Source organism: Danio aesculapii, chromosome 24 (assembly GCF_903798145.1).
Source record: "Danio aesculapii chromosome 24, fDanAes4.1, whole genome shotgun sequence".
Lineage (NCBI taxonomy): Eukaryota > Metazoa > Chordata > Actinopteri > Cypriniformes > Danionidae > Danio > Danio aesculapii.
In genome coordinates, this window is record NC_079458.1 from 37,502,642 (window position 1) to 37,524,707 (window position 22,066).

Here is a 22,066-nt window from a genome sequence, read left to right on the forward strand (position 1 = left end):
TTCAGGCTATTTTGGCAGCGAACATGGCGCCGTAAAACTGATCCATATTGGAATGGACTTGTCACTCAGCAATTCCAGGAGGCAATAAAGAACTGCGCAGGTCCCAGAAGGCAATATTTCAGTCAGTGGCGCTCTCTGGAAAGGAGGACAGGGATTTATCCGGCGGGGAGCGGAGGTCAGAATTAATCTCCGCCTCTTTTGAACCCCTGCCTGTAAATGACTTGCGTCTATTTGACGGAGATGGATTTAGGAGTTATTAGAGTGTTTTGGGAGGTGGCTAAGATGTTTTAGGAAGTTAATGTGTTGCTAAGTTGTTTTAGCTGGTTACTATGGGGTTATTAAAGTTTCTGGAGTGTTTCACCGGTGTCTTTTTAGTAGCATGCCTTTGGTAGACTTTCGCTGATCGATGCTGTGCACAACAAGACCTGAGACACGTTTTAAGTGATAGTTCACACAAAAATGAATATTTACTCACCCTCAAGTGGTTTCAAACCTGTATAAGCTGTAGAAAGCTGACTAACCATTGACTTCCATTGTGGAAAAATTAAATACTATGAAAGTCAAGGGTTACAGATTTCCAACATTCTTTTTTTTTTAAAGGATATGCTGGTTGGCTGTGTTAGACATCAATCTTTCAGGAAGGGGACTGACATTGGATGACTTAATTGAGAAGAACTCCGATTGTGGGATTAGTCCAGTAGGATTCTATATAAGAGAAACGCCACATCAGTTTTGGGATTGTTTTTTTATGTGTGTGTTTCTTCCCCTTTTTGCTTTGTTCTGCCGTTGTTTGTTTAACTTTTGTTAGTGTGCATTGTTTGCCAACTAATATCGAAATATAGTATAAATGGCAACAATAATTACAACAGTTGTTTTCTTTTTGTTCCCCCTCGACCATTAAAAAGTAATGAAGGGATGTAACACTTCCAAACAGGTTTGGATTAAGCAAAAGCTGAGTAAATGAATACAGATTTGTCAGTTTTGGGTAAACTATCCCTTTAAAAATTTAAATCTAATTTGATTTCACGCATAGTTAAACATTTTACATCTGTACATTACTCACTGTTGATGGCCCAACCAGAATCCTGACTTAAACCTTATTAAGCATCTCTGGAGAGACCTAAAAATCACCATCATTTACTATCTAACCTGGCAGAGGATTCATAAATCCAGGTGTGAAGAACTTGTTGGATCGTGTTTGCCAGGAAAATCTAAAGTTTTTCACTGAACCACCACTTGTGTTATCATGCATTTACACCAGGTGCAAAATAGAAAAATGCAATCGTGAGTCATAAATGTCAGTTATGGCTAATTGTATGTGATAATCTTACATACACCAAGCCACATTTATTAACATGGAACAAAATCAGTTCTCTGTTAGGAATGCTTTGCCTCATTTGAGATGGAGGAAAGCAAATACATAAAATGACAAGCAAATATCACATTGCTGAAATAAGGTGAGAAAGAAAGAGCTGAGACAAACAGGGAGAAACCGGGGCCACGGAGGAAAAACATGAAGAAACAGTTCACGGGGCCAGCTGGAGGTGGCGGGCTGGCCCCTGCTGGGGCCTGTTCCCATACACTGTGTTAATTTGTCTGTTTGACAGACTCAGCGGACAGCCTGCTGGAAGTCTGCCCAAACTGCTCAACTATTTCCTGAATGGGACTCCCTCCTGGCCCCTTCACCTCCTCCTCCTCCCCCCACCCTCTCTCTCTCTCTCTCTCTCTCTCTCTTTCTCTCTCTGTAGATCTTTTTCTGATCTAACTTGCCTCTTGGACCAATGTGATACCTTATGTAATGTTTAAGTAACGGTGACTTCATGATTACATTCTACTAATTAGCAATCTGTACATTTTTTTGGTAACATTTTCATTTAAGGTGTTGTAGTTACACGTGTTCCAAGCAGTTACTATAGTAATTACAGTGAACTATGCATAATTACATGTAACTAACCCCTACATGTACATATATATACACCTAACTCACTAACTATGTAGTAAGTAAATTAATATTACTCAGTAGTTAAATGAATACTTACACTGTAACTACGCCATCTTAAAATAAAGCGTAATAATTTTTTTCAAGTAATATGACAACTGTAGGGGCGACACGGAGGTTCAGTGGTTAGCACTGTCACCTCACAGCAAGAAGGTCACTGGTTTGGTCCCGGCTGGGTCAGTTGGCGTTTCTGTGTGGAGTTTGCATGTTCTCCCTGTGTTTGCGTGGATTCCCTAAATTGAATATACTAAATTGGCCTAAGTGTATATGTGTGAATGAGTGTCTATTAATGTTTCCCAGTACTGAGTTGCAGCTGAAAGGGCATCCGCTGTGTAAAACGTAAGCTGGATAAGTTGGCGATTCATTCCGCTGTGGCTACCCTTGATGAATAAAGGGACTAATCCAAAGGAAATGAAATGAAATAAAATAGCCATTGTATTGCAAGCTTTCTCTTACATACACCCAAACACACGCACGCACACACACACACACACACACACACACACACACACGTCTAGTTATCAAGTTCTTCCAACAAGCATCACATCATTTGTTACTACTCTGTAGCTCAAACAATAATCATTTCCCAAACCCTAAAGGTGTGGTCACATTACAGTAGTTTCACTTCTGCCAAAATGTTAAAGCCAAACATTTTGGGGTCAGTTACTTGTTGTCGATAGTATGGCAATGAACAAAGCACTGCACACAAAGGCTGCTTTCAGACTCAGCAGATTTTTGCTAGTCAACAAGGCAAACCAAAGCTATTGGAAACGCAAATATAATAATAAGGACTACAGCTGCAAGCAGCGATGAAAGGGACCTCGCACCCACCTGCAAATGACTAAAACTGCAATTTTTTTAATAAGGAAGTTACAAATATCCGACTTCCTCTTCGCTTTCGGATTTCACTCCCAAGACTTTTTGTTGGTATTGGATTGTTTGATATGTGTGCCAATTTTCGTACATGTGCGTGAAACGTAGCTAGAGGGCCAGCCTTTCAAACGGGCAAGGGTGGCGCTGTCGAGTCATTTTGCCACACCCACCTCCAAGACCTATATCAAACATACATTTTCGAAACCGTGAGTTTTCGAGCATGTTTAGACCCTCAAAAATGCTATTAATTCTAGAGAAGACGAGGAAGAGGAAGAAGAAACTGAGCAATTCCAATTGCACCTACGCACCACTGGTTCTCGGTCTCTAAGAACATTTTTCCTAACATAAAAATCAGTTATTAGAAATGAGTTATTAAAACTATTATGTTTAGAAATGTGTTGAAAAAAAATCTTCTCTCCGTTAAACAGAAATTGGGGGAAAAATATACAGGAGGGCTAATTATTCAGGAGGAATAATAATTTAGGAGGGCTAATAATTCAGGAAGGCTAATAATTCTGAATTCAACTGTATAGCAGCTCATTATACAAGTGAGTCAATGTCATTCACTAACTAGGGAACTAGGCAACCATTAGTGGGAAAACTACCAATGCAACAAGGAGAGATTAATTCACTGATGGTGTGAATGAGGCTTTAAATAGCTCTCAGAAGGTCGGTGTCATTTTAGACAGCATTTTAGGGAAGTGATCATGATGTTTTCGCTGGTCAAGCATATTTTCTTTCTGCAGGCACCCATGGGAAATGTCACAACCCCTTAAGGATGACCAATAATACGTGTTCAAAGCAACAGTGACCAATCAGCACCAAATCTCATGTTCCTGCTGGACATTCCAGCAGGCCACAACCCTACCAACCCCCAAATGTGTAATGTACAGTTCCATAAAATCTCTTAAGACATGCCAGTTCACATTTCAGGCACTTTGGTCATTTAGAAGAGCATTGTGCTTGGTTTGGTTTGATTAGTCGGTGCACTTTGCGTTGAATAACACAATGAATAATTCTTGTGGCAATGAGTCTGTGAGGTAATAAAGGGTCAGGGGAGTATTTGGGGGTCCCAACATCTGTCATCTCTTAGTGACTACGGAATTAGAAATATTACATGGAACTTTATAGAGCAGAAGGAAATTAATTGGCGACACAGATACTGCAATTGCGGTCCCTGGTGTCTGGTGTAATGCCTTTGGAACGCCCTACTGCACATATTCATATAATACTAGCCCAATGGACATTATGAAGTGTCTTTTCCCCCCCACGGGAGCGACTCATTGCTTAATGACTACAGGATTGACGGTGTGTCTAGGTGGAGCCACAGGGGTCATCTAATGAAGCCCGGCTGACCACCAGATGCCAATTAAAACTTCTTAAAATTATACTCCAACTGACACAGCTCTGTAAATACCCAGACTGCACTGCATGGTAACAGTTTGTGATTAGAGCTCAGTTTATAATTTTAGCACTTGCGGTATTATGGTTTTTCCGTGGCTAATGCAGGATTACAGAGGTTAAATAAAGGTGAATATGGTTGGGAATGGTGCCCGGTGCGTTTTTTTACAAGACGGGATGGGTCTTAATGAGTGATGTTTGACCCATTCTGCTGATGTTTGATGTGATGTTTCCCAGTGTATTACATCCTTCACAACACATCACCGCTGAGTTTTCTGAAGTCAGCAGTTCAAGCTTGGAGGAAAGCAGCATGCCAACTTTCAGTTCTTATTATTCATTGTAAATAATGAGATAAGTAACAAGACTGTGCCACAAAAAGAATAGGTCTTAAGTGATTTTCCTTACTGACTGGAAAAAAATATATATCTTAAAGGGATAGTTTACACCCAAATGAAAATGTACTCATCATCAAGGGGTTCTAAACATTTATGAGTTTATTTCTTCTGTTATTGAACACAAAAGAAGATATTTTAAAGAGATGAAAACGTGTGAGCATAGTGAAATACTATGTCAATCAATGCTTACAGGTTTTTAATAGGGGTGTGTGAGCAACCTAGCTTTCGTATGTGGTCTCTTGCGGGTAGGCCCACGTGGTTTGTGCTACAGTATGCACTGGTCTGAATGGAGTAAGAGCGCAAAGTTATGTTTTGTTAAATAAGTCACATATAAAATTTACGTTTCAAAACCGCCCAAGTTTTGTCAAGCCGCCAATGACATTTTTTACCCGCACAATCACATTTAAAACCGGCAAATAGTTTTTTTTCAACTGCCCAATTTGGCAACACTGAGCGCAGGAGCATCCACACAAGCTATATTTACCAATCGCGGATCAATAAGTGATGGCACAACAGTCACAGAGCTTTGACGCCGGTGTCTAGCAGATAAAAGGAAATCCTTATGATGGTGAAAATGATGATTTCTTCTTCCTGTTTTATGGTGATCGACAACAAACGTTTGGGTGCGTTACTGCCATCTCTCGCTCTGGTCAGTGATGTCTCCAACTAATTAGGCTAACATGAGAAATTAGTTTGATGGAAAGATGACTGAGGGAGAGGAGTTATATAGTTTACTGTAGTAAAGACCAAAGTTTACTATGGTAATTACTATTAGTTTAAGATAGCTACTAATGATACATGATGTAGTGTAAGTCATAAATGAAGAATTGTAAATATATAGATTGACTTGGATTTAAGCTGCTTCGATTTAAAAGTTAAAATTGCAAAAATCAATAAGCATATCAGGAGATCCGAGATCAGGTAGGTCTCGAGAACTCCCCATTTAGAAAAGGGAGGAAAAGGAGGAGATGGGGTGGAAGGGGGGATTCTTCCAAACGAAGATAGAGCAGTAGGAAGAAAATGATCCATTTATAGTAAACTAGGATCACTCTGATTGGATTATTACTGATTACAGATGAGCGGCCGGTCATGCTCAATCACATCACGTGCTCCTCTCGAAATTAGTTTATGAAACTTCACTTAAAACATACCATTACCTGCCTAAAAGAAATACTTGAGCAATAGTGTCATCCTTCCTCCAGCATGCAAAAGTAACTCCAATATTGATTCAGGATTTTAACAAGTTTTGATTCAGCATTTGTTTTCGCTGCTGTTACTCTCTTGTGTGCACATAAACACTGCACGCAAACCTTCTGCATGAACGGGTGTGCAGATGAACAAATCTACATTTGCTGACAGACAGTTTGGGCTACTTATCAGAATTATGGGAATTGTCGGCCTGACAAATTTGAAGTGGATGAACATTTTTTTGTCTTCTGCCTCACCCAGAATATAAAAATACATATAAATACATTTAGATCATTTACTTTAATCATTACTATTGGAATGTGAAGAGACTTTCATCCAGCACAACGTAAAATGTTTCTGAAGACAATCACCTACCGCACCTTTAAGCTGAATACTAGTATCTTTAAAATATCTATTAAAATATTATGGACTGTCATCATGGCAAAGGTAAAAGAAATTAGTTATTAAAATTAGAGAATTAGGGAAAATTAGAGTTATTAAAACCATTATGTTTAGAAAAAGATTGGGGAAAAATATACAGGTGGGCCAATAATTCAGGAGAGCTAATAATTCTGACTTCAACTGTACATAGTAATTAAAAATTAAAAGTACAGTGTTGGATAATTTGTTTATACTATTAGTTGTTGTATTTCCACAGCTACAATACCACAACAAGTATTTTAGTATTTTTTTCCTTCTGAATGTATGGAGTTTGAAACCTTTGGCTTTATGAACTATAGTCTGTTGGTGCTTGGGACTAAAGTTGTTTCCAAAACTATTGGCAGGTAAAGTTGCGGGACTCATTTTGTCCCACGTCTCAAGAATCAGTTTGCTGTTTCTGCTTGCTAGGCTTGTCACGTGTGTAGTTTTCTCTATTTCACACAGCCATCTCTGTTTATGACCCCCTGTCAGCACAAGCAACTGTCTGCTTTCAAGCGTTCACACACCAAAATAATTCCACACACACACACACACACACCCACAAAGATCAGCACTGTCAAACACACACATCTCCTGAACGGTGAGCAGTTGGACGTCTGTGTCAGCTGAGGTTAGCAGAGAGCCCGAGGCAAGATGGCATAGTGAAACACAGATGCACGGTGAGATGTTGACATACACATACAAACACACACGCGCGCACACGCACCAGTTGAACGGCAGGTGTTTTCAATAGGTTTGGTCAAGGATGCAGCTGAAAACAATGGCATCCCGGCTACCAACCTTAGACTATAGAAAGGTTTCTGTAACATTCCCTTTAAGTTATATAGTTTCAATAATCAACATTCAATGTACTATATGCACTATAAGCTAGTGTTTTTCAGCCAATGGTAAACTTCCAGGGATAGGTTAATGTGATTAATGTAATTCATAAGGTTAATGTAATTTATAAGGTCTCTTTTATTGCATCGATGTTGTAATGTAATTAAAACACAATCAATTAGACTTAAGCATTTATTAAGTTGTTCAAGCGTTAAACGAGGTGAAACAGAGTAAATGCTAGCACCATCAGTACCAGCAGGCTAACGCAGAAACTCTATTGAAAATACTGGAGTAAGGTATATTTTCATATTTTAAATACATGGCGGGAGAAAATGGAATTGAATGCAGTGGTTCTTGTCCGGTTTGCGACCCACTTTATATCGGATATCTAAAAGGCAGTAATAATTGCTGATTTTTAAAGAAATCAGATCTTAAAGGGCCACGAAACCCCCGTCTCAGCAGAGTGTTTTCACACTTCTAGTTTGAATAAGTCTGGAAAGTGGGTGTGTCGAGCTCTGTTTAGGTGGGAGTGTTGGGGGAGGGAAAGAGGGAAGGTTTTGCATAAAAATGGAAGTTTCAGTATGTGCACGCACTGAGTTTCACAGAGGCAACACAACACACAGATGCAAGGGAGAATGATACTGACTATGTTTACATGGACACAAGTAATCGAATTATTTGCTAAATGATTAATTTGTCGACTTTAACTGCAGTTTGGCACTTTCACTTAATTCAGGAACATTTCATGCATGCCCCCGTGACAAACGAGATATTAGATGCGAGGAACTGCTGGAAGAGTGTAGTTTTAATGGAATGTTTGATACCGCACGGCGAATAGAAGAAAAAAAACCTCAGCATTTCTCTGTAACTTAGATGCACTCAGTAGGTAGCGCCAGAAAGCCGTGTGTGTATGGACCAGGCAGGTCCAAACTCGGTCCTGGAGGGCCTACTTTGGGAAACAAAGTTTTGTTCCCACCCCAATCAGGCACACCTGGGCTAGCTAATCAAGCTCTTACTAGACTTTCTAGAAACATCCTTGCAGGTATGTTGAGGCAAGTTGGAGCTAAAATCTGCAGGACAATGGCCCTCCAGGACCGAGTTTGGACACCCTTGGTATAGTCAAAAGCTCAATTTTAGCATACCCAATTCACCTGTACCACAAGTCTTTAGACTTGTGGGGGAAACCGGTGCGACCAGAGGAAACCCACACGAACCCACGCTAAGGCTCGAACCAGTGACCTTCTTGCTGTGAGGCGAACATGCTACCCACTGCACCACTGCGTCACCCTTTTAATGCAAATTAAATACCATTATTTTGAGTGATTTTATTAAATATTATTTTGTTTTTGTCATTTTTCATATACAATTTAAGTATTTTAAATTCAATTTGTATTACTTTGAAATGTGTAGTAATGAATTTCAATGGTTTTATTATTTATCTGATATTTACATTTAAAAATAACCATTGTATTAGAACAGGGCTATTCAATTACTTTGTCATGGGGGCCAGTTCATGAAAAGCATCCCAAATGAGGGGCCGGAGAGATATGACTTGCAATATGAGTGATGACACAACAGCATATAAGAACCCATATGTTGCATTTTTGCTCCTTAAGACACCCATGTTGGCTTTTTCTATATTAAAATGTTAATATCTTGTATTTTAAAACTACATAACATCACCGCATTGTACATGATAGGCTTTTTTTTTTTTTTTACAAACATTCAAATGTTGTATTTCAGAGCACAACAAAAGCAGTGCAATTCTTATGTTGGTGTCTTCTACATTCAGACACATTCATATGTTATGTTTTGAACTGCATAACAATTAGGCATGCAACAATTATAGATTGTGGTTGTACAATTATAGTCTGAAGAATAATCATGGTTTCACGGTTATCGCTTCTGATGTAAATTTAAGCTTTATATTAGCTAATAAGCTATTTAGATTAACTGTTGTTATCATCTGCGTTCATACATACATACTCATTTAAATAATAATTTGTCTAACATTTTTTTTTGTTTACATTGCACTGAAAGCCATGCACAACTCTTACCGCTACAGCCCGAAATGTTTTCTACTGGGTGCGCCCGGAAAGCCGCGAGCGCGCCCATATTAGCATATACTCTTACATTACGAATACATCTTACATCTTACATTGAGAATGGCCCGCTGCTATAGTTAATCCAGTGTGCGTGCGTATTAGCTTCGGTGGACAAGCTCGGAATTTTAAACTAGCGCACAATTGGCAACTTAACTTTGTTTAACTTCAGCAGTTTCGTTCCATGCAACAGAAATGCGGCTTAGAGAAGCCTTTACGATTAACTAACCATGACCAATTAAAGCGCAGTTAATAGTGAAATCGGCTAATCGTTGCATCCCTAATAACGATATCAGTGCATTGTACAAAGGCCTTTTCTACAAACATATTCAAATTTTTTCGGCTGCCCGCACCACTCGCTTATGGGGACTCATGCTCTGCGCAGCCTTCAACTGCAGCTCGTGCTGTATCGAACAGATGCATGTCCCTTCAGAACCATAGCGGCCGTTTTCGACTGAAAAAAACTATTTTTGATGTCTTGGTCACACTATTTGGAGGGTCGGAGCAAATTGCCCCGGGGGCACTTGGCCAATTGAATAGTCCTGTATTAGAACAACAACAGTTCAGTAATGCATTTAACATGAGCGGAAAAAAAGGTTGTTTCCTGTGCTTGTTTCTATGTTTTGTCTTTTTATAGCCCATGAGGGGTAACCAATATGAGTAATACATATTAGTAACCGAGACATAGTCTTTTTAGCTGTGCACCAACTAAACCTGGCAGGCAGGGACAATTGTCACCCAATAAACTTTGGATATGAGTGTGTGTGTTCTTGTATTAAATTAATTAAATGCCAGAATGAACTGGGATTCAGCAGTATGTTAACTTACCTGAACTCATTTGAAAGGGCCCAGGGCTGCTTTACACTAAACGCTTCCTCTTCACACAATGTACCATTCAGATCCCCACCTACACCCATACAAACACTGACCTCATATCCAGGTCAGCCCGATACCTGACTCCGGTTTCATTCTGCCGCTTGTCACATCAAAAAGACACTGAGTGAAAAGAAAGAATATCCGTCCTTTAGAGATGTCAACATCAAAATACAGAGAAAAGACACGATCGAGCATCAATAGCCTTTCGTCATTTTGATGGCCTTGTTCAGACTCTCAATTTTTGTGTCTGACTGGAATCTGATTGTATTTTGCAAACATATATTGTATTTTGACTTGTATTTCAATGCAGACAATATAACAGCATATTATTTAGTGTGTTGCTATATACACATATATATATATATATATATATATATATATATATATATATATATATATATATCTATATATATATATATATATTTTTTTTTTTTTTTTTTTTTTAGTTTATTTATTTATTTTTATATATATATATAAATAAACACAAATTCCAACTTTGGTTCCTGCAACACATTTCAAAAAAGGTTGGGACAGTTAAGCATTTACCACTTTGTAATGTTGCCATTCCTTACTTAAAAGACACTTAGCGACTGATGACACCAAGCGATGACGTAATTCAGGTGTAATGTTGTCCCAATCTTCTTGCAAACAAGTCTTAAGGTGGGCAACAGTATAAGCTCTTCATTGTCGCATTTTGCGCTTCAAAATGCTCCACACATTCTCTATTGAAGACAGGTTGAGACTTCAGGCATGCCAGTCAAGTACCTGTATCCACACAGTGTCCATTTCTCCCAAGAAATACCTTAAATACTGATTCATCTGACCACAGTACACGTTTCCATTCTGTAATGATCCATCCCAGATCACTCCGAGCCCAGAGAAGTCGACGGCCCTTCTGGACACTGTTAACGTATGGCTTTCATTTTGGCACAGTACAGTTTTCCCTGGCATTTGTGGATGGAACTACGTATTGTGGTACTTCACAAAGGTTTCCCAAAGTAGTCCTGAGCCCATGAGGTGATATCATTTATAGATGAATGAGGATTCTTGGTGCAGTGCTGCCTGAGGGATTGCAGATCATGGTTGTACAGCTTAGGTTTGTACCCTTCTCCTTTACGCATTGAAATTCCTCCAGATTTCTTCAATCTTTTAATGATGTTCTGCGCTGTTGATGATGAACTATTGAAATGTCTTCTTAACTTTCTTTGTGGAGCATTGTTTTTAAACATTTCAATAATTTTCTCACATATGTGTTGGCAAACTGGTGGTCCTCAGCCCATCTTTGCTCCTAAAGGACTAGACCTTTCTTAAATGCTGCTTTTTTGCCAAATCATAATTACAATCACCTGTTGACATAACCTGTTTCAAATCACATCATTATTTAAACAATTGACCTGTTACCTGAACCTTTTTTTTGAGCGAGATGGTAATGGTCTAATACAATGATTTATGCTAAGCTAAAAGTGCTACTGCCAGACATGGAGATCGGCTGAATGGATTTAAAAGTGGCTAAACTCAACTGTTTACCTCTAGAATGACTTGTAAAATGAACCTACAGTATCTCTAAAAACAAGAGTCGAGTGCTCCTTTAACATTTAATCTCCCCAAAAGGTGATCTGCTTTCGATCACTCTTCAGAACACTTCTAAATGAGCACATTTATCTAGTGTGCAGTGAATTGCAATGCAGCTGTTGACGTTTCTATTTCTCCTTCCACACAATCAAATCCACGAGGGATACTCTGTCAAAGGGCGTCAATAGAATGAACTACGAGTGAGTGTGTAAGTTCTTGTTTTACACTCTGCTTAAATTAAGGTACTAAGTGCAGTTGGTCAACACTTGACCTTTATTTCCTCGCGGACCTAAAGGTTGGCTTGGAATTAGATGAGGGGATTGGTGTCCCGGGTTGGATTTGGAGTACGAGTGGTTTTGGCAGAAAGCAAAGGCCTAAAACATGTGGAGCTCTGCTTAATTCTCAGCTATTTCAGGCTGGGGTCAACTGTTAATGAGCTCCACTCTCACTGCAGACTTTCTGCCCACAGGAATAGCGTTGATTGAGCGAGAAAAAGAGAGAGAGAAAAGAAACTCAGCAAAGACAGCCTCTGTTTTTGCTATAAACTTCTCAAGGTCGCATTCAATCCGCGTTTCATGCCAAAAACAGAATTCTAAGCTAGCAACACACGTTTACATTGAGGCTAACGGCGTTTAGCATATTAAGGACGACCGTAGAAAGCCAAACACTGCTGGGTTTTGTCGTGAGGTTGAAAGGAATACTGGAAGTGGGTTTTAATCTTGCATCCAATCTGTCCAGTTTAACAAGAAAACAGCCCCAGTATATTTTCTTTGGCCACTCTTTTTTTTCTCGACTCCAGCAAGCGGGGTAGGCTAATGGAGCCAAGAGGAAAATATCTGGGACAGACGCTTCTATGGGCAATTAACTATGACTTAACATTTATACAACTCAGCCATTCTGAGAGATGCCTGCTGCGATAGGGCGGACAACCTGTGTGTGTGTGCGTGTGTGTGTTTGGCTTCTGTCACGTCGGCCAGAGTCAGTGAATGTAATGACAGCTTCGGTTGGGCCCCATTTAGAGTAAGCGTAGACATTTGTATATTTCTTCCTGTTGTCCTTGGGGTTCCTAATGAGACTGCTTATTGTTGGTAGTAGAGGAATGTCTCTGAATTGGTAATTGTTTTCTTAAGGGAGAGAGAGAGAAACTAAAGCAAGCAACAGGCTGCTGCTGGTAATGAACGTGAATGCATGATGGAGCCGAAGAATTTTTTTTAAGTATTTCTTGTCAACAATATTCAAGTGAAAACAAACAACAATAAAATAAAATAAAAAAATAAAGATATTATTAATCAATGAGATAAAAAACAATAATAAAAATAATAAAAACATCAATCGCAAAATACGGAATTTTACAGTGTATGCAGAATGGAACACTGTATATCAAGGCTTCCTTACACGTTCAATGTGATATCCATAATAAATATGCAGAATTTCATGCAAATAACTACAACAGTACAACAAAGACATCTTAAAGGATAATCACAGAAATTAGTCTATAATATTACTGATAATACAGGTCACTTTAGTGAACTTGGAACAAAAAATTATTTTTGTAGAAGTATCATTTTGTCTTAAAGGGCACCTATTATGCAAAAATCACTTTTATAAGGGGTTTAAACACAGTTGTTTGGCAACAATTTGAGAATATATCCATTATTTAATTAATTATATTTTTATAATAACACATAAAAACAGTCATGGTTTGATTGACATTCTCCATTTGTACATGCCATCAGAGGGGGAAAGCCCCACCCATTAGTGACATAATTAGCATAAACAGTCCTAAGTGAGAAGCAGCCATCTGACATTAGAGTTTTCACTGTACCTGCTGAAGATAATGTCAGATAATAAAGATAGTGCTGATGCATAAGCGTTTGTAGCTCCGCCCTTTTTTGAAAAAAAGCACAATCTCATTTGAAAAACGGCACCATTTGGATCAAAGCCTGAAAGGGGCAGTTTCAAATAGTTATAAAACATTATTTGTGAGGTATTTTGAACTGAAACTTTACAGTACACACTCTAGGTCCATCAGATACTTATTATACATCTTGTAAAAAGGGGCGTAATAGGTCCCCTATAAATATCAATAATCAATATTGAATCAGATTTTGTGTCAACACATAGCTCAATACTTCAACACCTAATGTAAAGTTCAACACTTCAACACAGCCAGTTCTTTAAATTAGCATGCACGATAAGTAGAAGATGGTGTTTACCAGAGATAACATCTTGTGATATTAGAATACAAGGAATATTTAATTACCTCACTCGGGTGCTCTTTGAGAGCTTTTCCATTTCAGGGGCCAAAACAAACAGCCTTAGGCGTCATCTCTCCTGGGTTGTGACATGAAGTGATGGTGCTGAAACTGGGAGATTGCAAGCAACATCAAGATGAGTAAAGTTTCCAGATGATCGATTCTCCTCAGCCGCAGCCGGACTCTTAGCAGGGATTAAAGGATGTCATTGAAGCCTTCTGTCCTGTCTGAAACTGATACCAGGATTTAATCTACAGTCTCAGAAAATGATGACCGTGATGGAAAAACTAAAGCTAGATTTCCTTCTTCTGCCTTATCTAATTAGATTCATTTGACTTTAGGATCTGCGAGCAATCTTTTTACACTGATAATACTGACACATTATGCTTCTTTCATCTTTTCTATGGGAAAAAAAAGACATCTTAAGTGTCAAGAAGCGTGTAGCGGTGGCCATTCCCATGAGTGTCAAAAATCCATACGTGTCAAAGTTAAAACACAATTGCTAGATATATTTTTTCATAAATTGAGAAGGCCATAGACAGGATTCATTGTATGAGAGAGCATCATTATTCTCTAAACAATAGGAACATACCATTCCAGCAGACACAAGATGTCAACATGATGTCAGATTGACATTGTACCTTATAGTAGTGGGGACGATACAGTGATGTAAATAGTGCATTTTACACATTTGAGTTCTGATATTATTGGGCTAGTTTTGATTGGCCATTTGACTGGTTTCATTGGTGAAAGCCTGGCAACCCTGATCTTATTGTCAATATGGTCAAAAAAAAAATGCAAGGGAAAATCTTATCATGTAACACTCAGTCAAACCCTGCATCAAAACCTATATATTTTGTGTATTATTTTAAAGTCTGATTGGCTACCAATAATACTATTTGAAAATATATATATATAAACACGTTTTGATCACAACAGAGCAAGGAAATTTTCACAGTATGTCTGATAATATTTTTTCTTCAGCAGAAAGTCTTATTTATTTTATTTCGGCTAGAATAAAAGCAGTTTTTAATTTAAAAAAATAATCATTTTAAAGTCAACATTATAAGCCCCCTTAAGCAATTTTTTTTCTTCGATTGTCTGCAAAACAAACCATCATTATACAATGTTCTAATTAACCTAGTTAAGCCTTTAAATGTCACTTTAAGCTGAATACTATCTTGAAAAATATCTAGTCAAATATTATGTAAAACAAAAGAAATCAGTTATTAGCTATTAAAACTATTATGTTTAGAAATGTGTTGAAAAAATATTCAGGAGGGCTAATAATTCTGACTTCAACTGTGTAACACATTTACGTTTTGGAATGACGTTAATGATCCAGATATGTGTTTAGGATTTTTAATTTATAGTATTGGTATGAGATCTCACTGGTCTGTAAACTGTCAATCAAATGTACAAAGACTTTGCACATGTTTTCCCTTCTTTAATGTTCAAATTGAACATTTTATTGTGTGTCTGAAGTTGTAAATGAGATAAAGATTCACACAAACATGGTATGTTTAAAAAAAATATTTCTTCCTACTTCAAATTGCTATTATTATCGTCTAATTACCAACAAATGCAATTTCGAGTGACACGTTCATCCGCAAAATTGTATTAACCTGAAAGAAAAAAGCACTATACTTCTACCAGCGGTTAATATAAAGAATGTATGATGTTTTCCCAGTAGACGAGTGAACAACAAAAAAAAGAAGTAGACATACAATCTATGGCATGCTCATTCGTTGAGCTTCGTGGCCTGCCATTTGATATAACACAAAAGAGAGAAACCAGTCAGTCAAGCTCTTTTGTGATGTTTTGACAAATCGTAACGTTTCATTCATTAACACCCCACATATTTCTGCACGAAAAGGCATTTTGCTATCAATAAACCCCTGACAGAAGTTCAAAAACACCAAGTAGTCAACTTTTATACCCATGTTCACAAAATCTGTGTGAAAAAAGCTTCCTTTTTGTGGCCCAAAGCAATTCCAAGAACTGCCAAGAAAGTTTTTTCTTTCTTTCTTTCTCACAGATTCCCTCTCTACCAATGCAAATGTCTTTTTTTTTTCTCAAACTCTACACAATCCAAGTACGAGACGTAAGGCTGCCCGTGATCAAAAGCTCTACAGTTGTTGTAATGAGGTCCCGTCAAAAAAAAGGTTGTAACAAGAGGGCCTAAAAGAGCAAATCCATGCCTATTCTTCCCAATCCCATTGTGCGAGAGTGTTCTGGGCACAGCCGTCTGGCCTCTCCAAACCGACGGGCCGATGAAAGAAGAACTGGATTCTCACAGGCCGTCCCGACAAGAGCAGGTGTGCCTCAGATTCCCTTACAGGCCTCCCCAAGCGCTCACCACCTGCCCCGGCTCACCTTCACCACCCGAGTGCACCGCTTTATCAGCCAGATCTAGCACTGGAGGAACTTTTTCGAGGTTTCATCTTGTTTTCAGATGGAAACTCGGCATCCGCCGCTTGTAATTCAGACCCTTCGGGGATTGATCCCGAGCATCCGTATTCTTGGAGCTGTGGTAGATTTCATTGCATGATGTCTGGAGCTCCTTTCTTTTCTGTTGTTTCTATCAAGTTCGTGACATTATGAATGGACAATGACGCTCCATAAAAGGGCCGATCATGTTGCCTGTAAAACGGCGAGGTTTCTTTGCTTTGAGGCTTGTCATCTGATCTCTTCCTGAAAATGGAGATTGAGAAAGGAAAAGGCGGAGATCGTGCTTGTTGTTTGGCGATTTTTAAAGAACAACAATCCGCTTTTTTTGTTGTTTGTTTTACTCTTGTATTGTTCGTGTTTGTTCTCGGCGATACCTGTGTAAGCTGGAGGAATGAGTTCATGTATAGTAGAGTCGTGGTTGGTATTTTGTGGGTTTCTGTTAAAATAAGAATAGATGTAGGCATTGCATTCAAGACAGATTTCCTAACCCTAATATAATAAATAAAAAGGTTAAACTAAACCCAAATCTGGCATGTGCAAAGGTGATTAAGAATTAATTAGGAAATAAAACATTATACTGTACTATGTGCTTTATTTGCTGATTTTTTGTTTAAGTAATACTACAGTATGAGTGAAATCATAACTTTGACCACAAAACTCTGATTCAGCGCAATCTAATGAACATAAGTCATGTTTAACAATGCAAGGACAATTTTCACAATACGTTTGTTTATATATATTAAGGATGCATCGAATATTCGGCCACCAAAAATAGCCCAAAAGTGCATTTTCGGAAGTTCAGTTTAGTTCAGTTCAGTGTGGGAAACTCAATTCATCAATTGGTTCAAAACTTCACCAATTGATGAAAGTGAAGGAAAAAACCTTGAGAGAAACCAGGCTCAATTGTTTGAACCATTGGATGCACATGGTACTCCAGAATGGTTGAGTAGTCCTTGGCAGTGACGCTCCCTTCAAGCACACATGGGGCCTAGGGAGTATCATGATATCCCAGCCTAATCCATCACTGATCCACCCCTATACTTCACTCTGGGTATGCAACAGTCTGTTTGGTACACTTCCTTGTGGCTTCTCCACACCGTAACTCTCCCAAATGTGGGAAAGTCAGTGGACTCATTAGAGAATAATACATGTCTCACGTTGTCCACATTCCAAGATTTTTACTGCTGGCACCATTTAAACCAAAGGTTTGACTATAGCAACCCGGTCATGTACATCGACTCCCGACGAACAGTTTTGATGGAAACAATTGTTTTTGTGTACATTTTATTCTGCAGTTAGTTGGGCAGCTGTGGTTTATCTTTTTTGGAGACAATCCGAGTTAGCACCCGGACATCCCTTTCAAACAGCTTCCTCTTTCATCCACAGTTACTCCTGTTGGATGTGATTTGTCTTTCTTGGGTGTTCGTCCTTCTTGGATCCCGTGGCTCTTGATACATGACAAAGACTTGCTGTCTTGGTCAGAGAAGCACCAGCGAGATGATCAACAACACTTTGTTCTCTTTTGAACTCTGATATGTCACTCATAATGTTGTGTGCATTGCGATATTTTAAGCAAAACTGTGCTATTACTCTGCTAATTAAACATTCACACTACACATTTATTGGTGGAATGGCCACCAGGCTGCTTGATTTTAGCCATGAAACCAACACTAAACTGGCCAGTGTTTCAATTTCATTGTCCAACCCCTGTATATATAGTATATATAAATCAGTATAGAATATTTGTCAGAGTTAATATATTCTGCACATTTCCGTAATATGTCTTCATGGCATCTTAGCAAGAGAAAACTGCACTGTATAGACATTATACAATATGGCAAAAATACAAGTAGTTTGATATCAAGCTATACCAAAACAAACCCAATCTCAGCTGTTCTTGACACGTCCCATGAACACAAAAGCCATCATGAGAGACGTTACATCCGCTCTAAAAAGTAACATAAGCTGCATTCGAGGCAGCCCTGTGGATAAACAGACACGTCAGGATCGGAAACACTCATGGAGTCAATGTATGGAAAGCCTCAGAGACATGAGCTCTCAAATGTCATCTGAGGAGACGTTCTGTTGTTTTCATGCACGCTCAGGCATTTTCACACGCGTACGATATGAAACCAAATGCAGGGTCTATTAGCATTACATTGTGGAGGGCAGGCTTGTTTCACTATAATAACCCCCGGTGTGCTTTACTGACTGTGAGCGGTGTTTTTGTGCATTAGAAACACATCAGGACTGACAAAAATGAAAAGTGTCCTTCAAATAGCAAGATTATGACCGTTTATTAGCGATGAGTATAGATTCAAATTCTCTCATTTGATCAGTCCCTTCTAATGTGATTCAAGTTTTTATTTATTTATTTATTTGTTTATATTTTACTATTATTATTATTCATTCATAAATTAATTTTCCTTCGGCTTACTCCCTGATTATCAGGTCTCGCTACAGCCGAATGAACCACCAACTATTACAGCATATGTTTTATGCAGCAGATGCCCTTCCAGCCACAACCCAGTACTGGAAAACACCCATACACTCTCACATTCACACATACACTACGGCAATTTAGTTCATCCAATTCACCTATAGTGCATGTCTTTCGATTGTTGGGGAAACCAACATTGGTAAATTAGCAACGGTTTCTGCTGTTCTGACATCAGCTGCAGATATGAATGAATGGCGAAGAAAGTAGTTCCTCATACAAAAGGGTTTTTGAGACTCTCCTTGTTTGATTTTCTATTTTATATAAACGATTATGCCGTCGAACTGTTGTATAAATGCAATATCACACTCATAGTAGTGCGATATGGCTGTTTATCGTCACGGGTGGGACACTAAGGCACTTATAAGGCACACCAGTGCTGATATACAGCCATATAGCACTGCTACTTGTGTGATATTGCTCATATATATATTTTTTTCTATTATTACAAACAAGAATGTTTAGCTAAATAAAAAAGTAACACATTACTTTCCTTAAAGAGTCAGTAAGTAACATATTTAGTTACTTTTCTTGAAGAAGTTTGAAATTGAATGCTTTTCATTTAAAACTAACCTTTCCCAACATGGAGTCTACATAATATAGGGTTCACATATAAGCATCGATCGGCCTCTAAAGGTCTTCTAGATCCATGATCTGTACGTCAGGTCTGACCTTTTCAACTAAAAGCTTAAATCTTTCATGCCGTCATAAATACAGCGAATCAGCCACACACACACACACACACGCAAAAAAAAATCAAGATCAGCCTCTCCTCCTGGGCGGACAATTCATAGCGTGCGGATTGAGATAACGCTAAAGAAGTGGCAAAGGGCACAGGTGGGAATTTCCAAGCAAACCTACACTCAAGACCAAAACACAGTCCCTCAGGAGTCCCTCGCATGCCAAGCACTTCAAAACCACGAAAACCATGCGCAGAATTCACAATGAGCCAGTGTCGAGCCTTATTGTTTGACTCCCCTAGTCCTGTGTATATCAGAGCTGACCTCATTCTACCAGACTTCTGCTCCTCACGGTATCTGGCAGCCTGCAGGCCATAGACATACGCCGCTGACACAAACCCCGACCAGCATCCCCTGAGAAACCCCGGCCCGCTCGCTCCATATCGCCTGCAGGGGACCAGGTTGCATAGCTTGTTACAGAGCGGATTGAGAAAACAAACCCCCTTAAACGTGGCTCTGAAGTGGGCATTTACACAGGTGCAGCCCTGCAGTGCATAATCCCTTTTAATAGAGGAAGCGAGGAAGTTATGTGAAATGGAAATGGCCTTTTTTATTTGTATTTTTATTCTGTACCCAAACGCTGTGAGATTACATCACCGGCAGGCACTGGCGGGCCTGTAAAACTGGAGGTCCTTCATCATAAATTGAACTGTTTGTGTTGGCGCTCTCGCTTGCAGTCAAGTCAAGTGAAGCTTTACATGTTGACTGCGGCGCTCCAGTTAGTAAACAGGGCGTTTATAGGGCGTTTGAACAGTCAAGCGTCTGCTAATTGGAGTTTAATGAATGATTTAAAGGGTGGTTTTATGGCTTCAAAGAAGAAGGCTTCCCAAGTGCAACAAATACAGTCATACCTTAACGTTAGCAAACATGCTAACACAATGTTGGTCTTTCCGCAGTATCCGAGCTTAGCTCCAATTCGATTCTGGAAACACCTCAGATGACTGATTGAAGTAGCTAGTTAGAGGTGCTAATATTTACCCTGTACAAGTGTAAATACATGTTTTACTATGTGATTTTGGGGATTTTTGCAAGCAACGTTATGTAGATGTCAACATTAAGCAGACTGAACTACATCTGTAAGTAAAATCAATGCCATAATAGATTACAGAGTTGCAAACAAGTAATCAAATTGAAAATTAGTTTAAAGTAAGTCCACTTAGTAGTAAGTAATAAGCACTATTTTAATATCCATAGTTTTACTATAAATGTAATGTTTATATATAACAGTTTATATAATAGACAGTGTAGAAAAAAAACAAGGTTAAGTGTGCTGTATGTAAGTTTTTGACTCTTCTAAAGCATAATAATATCATAATATGTTTGCAGATATTTAAGAAACGTGCTAAGTGAACACTCTTGTTTATTTGAAAAACAATGCTTAAGTCAGATATTCTGCTTTAAACATGTGCATTACATGCCAGATAGTATGTCTTAGTTTTGGTCATTTAACCCACTTTATGCCAGTTTAGCCAATTATATTTCAGCACTCCGGGTTGCCTTGGTGGAAAACAGCGTGGTTTATTCCTTCATACAACCTTTGGTGGACAGTAGCAGACAACGAAATGAGATGCAGATTCAGAGTTCCACATGAGGTGGTTATTAATTAGCAAATCATATAAATATTATGAACATAACCATTAGGTGAGTAGGTTACACTGTAACCCCGTGTCCTAACAACACGCTACAGGACGTGATTTGCAGTGATGAGCAGTTTTGTTGGTTGCACCTGACAAAACACGACATTTAAAAACAAATTGAATACAAATATCTTAATTTAAAGACGGAATTTAAATACAGCCATTCAGAAGCACAGAATAGTGCACCTACTGCACTCCAACGAAATGGTAAGGTCTATACTCCAATTAATACATATTAATCCTCTTTAACATTATTAAACCTAGATGCTGAATCACTGATATGTGTTGGCTTGCACTGAGTCACAGTTTTAAAGTTCAATATCAACTTTAATAGCATTCAAACTCACATTATTTGCAGAAATGAGGAAAGAACATCAGGTGTACCTGAGATGATCATTGTCACTTTTCTGTTGTTCAGCTGCAAGAAATAGAAGCCGTTTCTAAAATATACATTTCAGGTGGTGGTTAGAACAAAAACTCTTTAATATGAAGAGTATTCCTTCTATTGTGCGCTGTTGCTTTTATATAGAACATGAATTAAATCAGCCTTTAGGCTCAATGGTCAGGAACACTCCTGTTGGTGTCATCAATCTGGCAACCTGTGCTTGCGTGTGCTTTGATCCTGGAGTGCAATCACTAGTAGTAATAGTAGTAACCACTGGGTGTCAGACGTACATAGTGCACCTTTAGTGTGTGATTACCATCGTTAAACTACAATATTCATGCTTTTTAAATTTTATTTGAGGTAAAATTATGGCTATAGCTAAAAAGGTTGGCTAACATTTAGCAAGGTAGCGTTTACTACAAATGCAATGTTTTT